This window comes from Centruroides sculpturatus, unplaced genomic scaffold (genome assembly GCF_000671375.1).
Source record: "Centruroides sculpturatus isolate CEXI.00-Female unplaced genomic scaffold, Cexi_2.0 scaffold37, whole genome shotgun sequence".
Taxonomy (NCBI): domain Eukaryota; kingdom Metazoa; phylum Arthropoda; class Arachnida; order Scorpiones; family Buthidae; genus Centruroides; species Centruroides sculpturatus.
In genome coordinates, this window is record NW_019384346.1 from 1,231,811 (window position 1) to 1,239,126 (window position 7,316).

Genomic DNA, 7,316 nt, shown 5'->3' on the forward strand with positions numbered 1-7,316 from the left:
AAATATAAATGTTTATTAAAATAAAAATTATATTTTGTTTTTCTCTTTTATTAATAAATTTAGGATTTTTACAATAGAAATTTCTACTTGAAAAACGTATATTTTTGTAAATTAGTGTTTATTAATCATTTAAAAACTTAATATTTTTAAATGGAAAATTATTTAAATAACTTTAGATTTATATATTTCTCTCTAAAATATATGATTATAAGATTTATTATTAGAAATTTATAGCGTAGACTTACATGAGATAGAAGGGACGGCCCTTTTAAATGGGATACCAGCAGGGCCTTTTAGCTGTACTTCACATTTATGAGTTCTTAAAAACATTTGTTACAAATTACTCATTCAACTGCATTTCTTCTATATTAAAAAAGAAAAGATTTATTTTTTTACTTTTTGATAAATTTTATTTTATTGATATAAAAAAGATAATACAACTTTTAAACGCTACTTTGCTTTTTTAATATACTGAGAGTTTCAATAAAGTAAGTGGTTCGGGTTTCTCTTGACGTCTGAAAAGCTGCTTAGAGAACCATAGAAGAAAAGCCAAGCCAGCAGGACGAATGGTTTTGGCACCAGCGACAGAAGGATTTCAGAATTAGTCTTTTATGATACAAAATTGATATGAATTAAAATATCTTTTAATAAGTTGTGATAAGTCAGTTTTTATGTTATTGATTTTTATTCATACATTTTTTAGAGCTTTCGGAATGAGTTAAGGCATGCACTTGTTACTCTGTTTATGTATATGTTGTGTTGTGTTGTATTGTGAAGAGACCTTAGAGAGGAGACGTTCTCTCTCTTCTCACCTCTTTCAGATCCTGTTTACAAGATACAAAGAAGATATATCATTCATTAAGATAAAACCAGAACAATCTGTTTGGTTAGAGAAACATATACGAAACACAAACAACATAAAAAAACAATGTTCGATACTTTAACAACATTTCCTTGATTGTTATTGATTCTTACTTTAGTTATAGAGATTACAGAATAATGTAATTGGTTCTTAATTTAATGACAGAGAAAACATGGCTACAATAAACGAAACGTTTATTATAATTATCGATAGTAAAAGTCTATCATTAAATAATACAAAATTAAATAACTTTTACTAAATTTTGTATTATGTTAGGTAATAAAGAAAATACTTGTAACAAAATTTCTATTTTTTATTCGTAAAATAAACATTTACTTGTTATTCCTATGGGATAACCATTTGTGGATAGTATTCCTCAACCGGTAGGTTGCGATCTATATGAATTGCAGTTCATATTCCTTAGTATCACAGTATTATAAATTAAAGGATTGTTGATTTTGCTCTTCAACCGATAGATCACGACTTCCATAAATTGTAGTTTATATTTTAAGTAGTGTTATGATCTGAATAAATTAAAAGAGTGTCATTAACTAAGAATAATATGAAGCATTGCTATATAAATAATGAAGAGTAAACATAAAGAAGTAATTTATTGTTTCGTATCTAATACAGAGGTATTGTTAAACCATAAAAAATATACAGAACTAATAGACAGAATGAACAGTATATTTTTACTGTTTATTTTGAATTTTAAAGTGCATATTAGACATAACTTATAGTAAAATATTATTTGCTGAAATTAATTTTTATTGTCACTAAAATATAATAGATTTAGTAATTAATTTAGTAACATTGATAGTTTTACAAGCTTAACTTAATAGTTTTAGTAGTTTAAAACTTAAAATTTTAATGGTTAGTAAATTTAATAGTTTTGGAAACCTAACTTTAATTCCCATTTTTTTTTTTTTTAATTATATCGAATTGCTGAAACTGTTTAAAACTGATACTTAAACTGTTTGAAATCAATTTTTGTACTTATGAAAAAATTATGTAGTATGGTAGAACTGACGAGTGAGTGAAACTGATGTATAAATTAATTTAAAAATATTGTCCATAAATTACATATGGGTGGGTGAATATGAAGATAATCATTACGATGCATTACAAGAGTGTACAAAAACATTACGTAATGCTATGGTCTCGACCTTCAGGTAACAGAATAATTCATTTGTGTTTCTGAAATGTTGCATAGCAAACCGTACAGTTTATGTCACTGTTTTATACCTTATACATTTAATAAATAATGTAACGTTTAGTATCGCCATGCTGCGTATTATTCTTTAGTACAAATCCTTAGTGCATCAATGCGTTATATAATTTTCGGGTTTGTTATGTAAGACAGTTACGGAGCGTTACAAGGGGAGGAATGGTAGTTGAAAAGTATAAAAAAACCGTTACGTAATTGATGGATTGACCAGTTCATGTATCAATCAACAGGTTTAAATAGGCACATGAGTTTATTTACGAAGAAATGCGTATGTTTAAAACGTGAAATTTTCGAATTTTATTCAATGATTGATTTAAATTTATATAATTTTACAATTACACATACTGTAAATTGAAAATTGTATTATATTTACAAATTACGTAATAATAATTGGATATGTAGGAAGTTCCAGCGTATTTTGTGTTTTTGTATTAATTATACTAAATTATTTTTATTTTTAAAGTAGTTTTAAACAACTAATAAAATTCCTACAATACCTAATTTCTTTTATTTATTAGCTTTTTATTAATTATTTAATTTTAAAAATAACCATTAATTAATTATCAGAAATACATTAAAAGTATTGTGTTCTCAATCAGTAGTTTGGGATCAGAAACTGTATTTTAAGTAATGTAATAATTTTTGTTAATTTATTTCAATAAATATATTTTAAAAATGCAAATACAGAACATAAAAATCAGAAGTAAGAAACTTTGAGATTTTATTTAGAAAATTCTGGCATTCCAATTATTTTAATGAAAAGATTTTAAAATGACAATTTCATATTTTTATCTCCTTTAAAACGCATTGGAAAATGTCCAGAAAATTTTTCGAAAATGTAAATTTTATCTTAAAAATTGATAATTTAATTTTTTAGTATGGTAATTTCCTCTTAAATATATTTTCAAAAAAATTCTTTTCTTATTTAAAGTTATGGATTTTATTATTAATAAAATTAATCAGGTATCAATTTACGGATGAACTTTCATAATTTTATGATTAATAATTTATAAAATAAAGTATAATTCAAAAACTTTAATATCAATTTAACTTATATTAAGTAATATATTTAAAAATTGATAAGATAAAAATTTTGTAAGCATTAAGTTATTTCCGATGGCGAAATTTTGTCTTCTATAGGAATAATGACAAGTCATTGTGTTTTAGTTACATTAAAATATACGTTAAATAAGGCGTATACAGGGATGGCCCGAAAGTCAATTAATCGTGTTTTGTTTTGTGTTCTGATTTTGAATATTAATCGTAAACTGAATTTGTTAAAGCATTATAATTGAATGTAGGGCCGCCGCAAGCAGTCGTGCAGGGTTTGCAGCGCACGTCGTCACAGGACAGCCAAAGACATTCCTAATTAAGTGTCTGATTTGAATTATGAAATGACAAAAAATGGAACAAAACATTACGTTGAAAGAGTAAAATTGCAAGCTCTAACGGTCCTAATATTAACGCTGGCATTATATATTTATATGCATTTACAGTATTGCACGATCAAGCGTGTGCGAAGCGTATAGGCTACTAGTTTTTCGTCCGGAAAAGAATAAGCTTGTATTGATTAGTATATAATGACGTTGCGAGATGTTCATACCATCCAAATTTAATTTAAAATAGTTTAGATGGCGATCAAAAAAATAGGAAATCACGGCATATTTGCACTAATTCGCAAGAGGCACAAAAAAAAACTTGCAAGACACCCTAACAGTGGCATTGATTGAGTAAGAAGGATTTCGTTTGATTTTATGAGATACCAAAACGCAATACAAGGACAATCTACCAAAAGAGTCCCTCCCGGAAGGATTTTTCTATGGAAACTGGTCTCCTTTTATGTACCTCCCTGATAACTCCATGAAACCAGCTCGTTGGTCAGGCACAAACTCGGTACCAACAACCAATGTTCAATGGTTTTATTCATTCTGCCACTGCTGGGCCCTTTCTTTAAATAGTTTGAACGTCACAAAAGTTTGTAAGTAATAAGTAAAGTTGACGTCTCGGCACTAAAACTCATATAAACAGTTATAAATGTAAAAAATCATATCTTATAAGTCATAACATATATGATCTTTATAACTGTTTATATGATATTTAGTGCCTACATGTCCTGGTTCTAGAAATAAAGCATTTAACAAGAAAAGCAATTGAATATTTACAATAGTTAACTAACTTTCGAGCCACTCTATATTTTTAGTTCTTACCATTACGCACTGAGGGTCAGGTCACTTACAAATATGAGAACCGCCTTTCTCCGGTAGAAAACCGTAGAAATATACAAATTAAATTAATAATAAATAAATAAAACTAGAGTTTTTACCTCTTACCAAAAGAAATCTTAATTTATATCCTATTTTTATAATGTTTTAATATAAAATATTAAATTTTGAGACAATTCTGTTCTGGAGTTCAAGTCGAATGACCTTGTTGGCCTCTATCTACCAATGTTAAGAATAAACTAAACTACTGAACACTGGTTGTTGATATCGGTACCAGGTTCGCACCTGATCAACGACTGAGTTTTTTGGATTTTCTTCGCGTATATAACACTTAAACAGGAGTCGTTTTGCCATAGAAAGTCCTTCTGGGAAGCATCCCTTTGCAGATCGCTCAGGTATTGCATTGCCGTATCCCATGAAACTAAATCAAGAATAAATCAAAGCCATGCAGATGAGGTTTGGGTTTAACTCCCCCATTTGGGAGGTACATAACTAATATTCATTTTGTATCCATTCAGTTCCTCTTTAGTTTACAATATTGTGATACTCTATAAACCTATATTGTAAATATTAAGAAATTCTGTTCACGGGTCTGGAATAAACAAAATTTACATAAAGATAAGAATTATTAACATTAAAGAAATTTTTTACGTTCTTAATTAAAAAATTCAATTGAGAAATTTCTTACAAATCTTTAGATCGTCTCCATCTTTGTTAAGATTTACAATAAATTTTTATGCATTTTTCTTTTATTTATTCTTATTGATATAATGTCATTAATATATATAAAAAACGGGATTTTTCGAAATTCCAACTGGGATATTATCAAATAATGATATAATTAAAATTTTGTACGACGATATTGAATTAAAAATTAAATTTATTCATGTAGAATTGTATAATTAAATATATTTTTTAAATTGTTTCTCGGTATCGCAAGAATTTCATAATATAATTGTTACTAAACTAAAACTAAACGAAGTGAATAATTATATTTTCAAATGGATTCGGTTTCAAAAATTATATAATTACTTTTTTTACTTTATTGATTACTTCTTAAGAAATAATTACTGAATTTTTTATTATTATTTTCCGCTTTAATTATAAGTAATAAATTCAATTGGATATAAATTTATCTTATAATAAACAGGACTTGAGAGAGGGTGAGATAAGACCCGAATCACTTACGCTGAAAACCCCTCTGTGCCTGTACACCTTTAGAATTTAGAGTTAATTCGGGTAGAGATACAATTGATCTAATGGATCTCTCTCTATCTACACCTGATGATAAATAAAATTTAAAAACTAAAAAAATATAAAACTAATTAACCTTTTGATAATATACATAAGATGTTTTTACGTACATTGCAGCTATTTTGTTCACACAGGCCTAGAATTCTGTCTTCTTCGAGATAGAATTTTTTCAGTTATCTGACTTGGATCTGACAAAATTTCGGTTTTATCATAATTACAAACACTGATATAAAGAACTTATGATATCACAAAGCTTGCAGCATTATCGGATATTGCATTAATGTAAGAGTTCTCAAGATATGTGCTATCACGACTCCTTAAAATAATATATAAATTCACATGTATCATGACTTACACTACAGAATATTAATACAGTTGTAAGTTATTGATTTCTATTCTTCAATGCGAAATCTTCTTCGCTATGATGTTATTATGAGTTCATTTAATAATATTGAAAAGTTAACATATTAATCTCTGTTTTGAGTACTCTAATCATTCATTTTACAACATTAATTTAATATTGTAAATAACTATAAAGTTGAAATATTTACGTAATAATTGAAGGAAATTCTTAATTTTTGAATAATAATTGAGAGTTTTTGCAAACTAATTGCAAACAACTTTGCATTCTTTGTAATATCGTTGTAAAAACTTCACAATATTTACCTAAGAATTGCAAAGAACTTTTCATTTTTGCATAGTAATTGTAAAGTACTCTGAAATTTTCAATACTTGTAAAGAACGTTTCAAAAGGGACGATGAAATTAATTACAAATATTCCATTTATGGAAAGAAAATAATAAAAAAATTAAATACGATAAATTTAAAAAAATAACCGTAATTAATTTTTAAATATATGGAATAATTTTTAATTTTTATTATTAAAATATATACTATACTACAGCCATTTACCTAAGATTTAAGTAAGACTAAATAAGATTTATTTACTTACTTAAATTACAATTTTGTGAATAGAATATTCATAAAAACTTTTAATGAAAATTTCAAATTTCATATCTTTACCAATTAAATTTAAATGATATAAAATCTGTTTAAATTAAAAAATAATATTAATAACTGAATAAATTTTATTTCTTCTCAAATCACTTAGCTTAAAAATAAGTAGAAATTGTAGTTATCTACACTAAATGATCGATTTATAATAATAAGGAATAAATTGCCTTCAGTCTCAGTAGACTGATCCCATATTAAAATAGCCACATCAGAAATATTTTACTACTTTTGCATTCTAAATACTTTTGATAGGTTCTCTTAATATAAAATTTAGTCTACTGAGACTGAAAGCAATTTATTCTTTCTTATCATACTTCCATTAGTTGAAATAGCTACATATATTAATACTGTCTTTGCAAATGACTTTAGATGAAAGTTTGTACTTAAAATTATTGATTCTTCTTTCTTCTTCTTCTTCTTCTTCTTCTTCCCTGGTTTTACGTTAAAATAATAGAGAATGAGCAGTTCAATTTAAAACACTTTTCCACAGCATTAAGTTTCTATTGATATTTAGTTTTTCCTTTACTCTAAAGTGTTTTTTAAGTTAAAATAATATAAATTAATGACTAAACTAAAATTTAGTTCATTTATAATAACAATAATAATGAATTTTATTTTAAAGTATCCAAACATTATTTTAAAACATTTATGCTTATTATATTTTTATGTGAAATTGTTTAATTTAAATACTGTAATAACATTTTATAAAAAGTTGTTATATTGTAATAATATTGAT

General features: G+C 25.9%; 1 long non-coding RNA gene across 1 annotated transcript in view; it reads right to left on the reverse strand.

Moving 5' to 3' along the window:
• Positions 1-5,899, reverse strand: part of LOC111635800 — a 12,451-nt gene extending 6,552 nt beyond the window's left edge. The window contains exons 1-2 of the long non-coding RNA XR_002758438.1: positions 5,677-5,899; positions 246-363 (exon numbers count right to left, since the gene is read on the reverse strand). This is a non-coding gene — a long non-coding RNA (uncharacterized LOC111635800). The remainder of the gene's footprint in view (positions 1-245; positions 364-5,676) is intronic.
• Between the last annotated feature and the right edge of the window lie 1,417 nt (positions 5,900-7,316).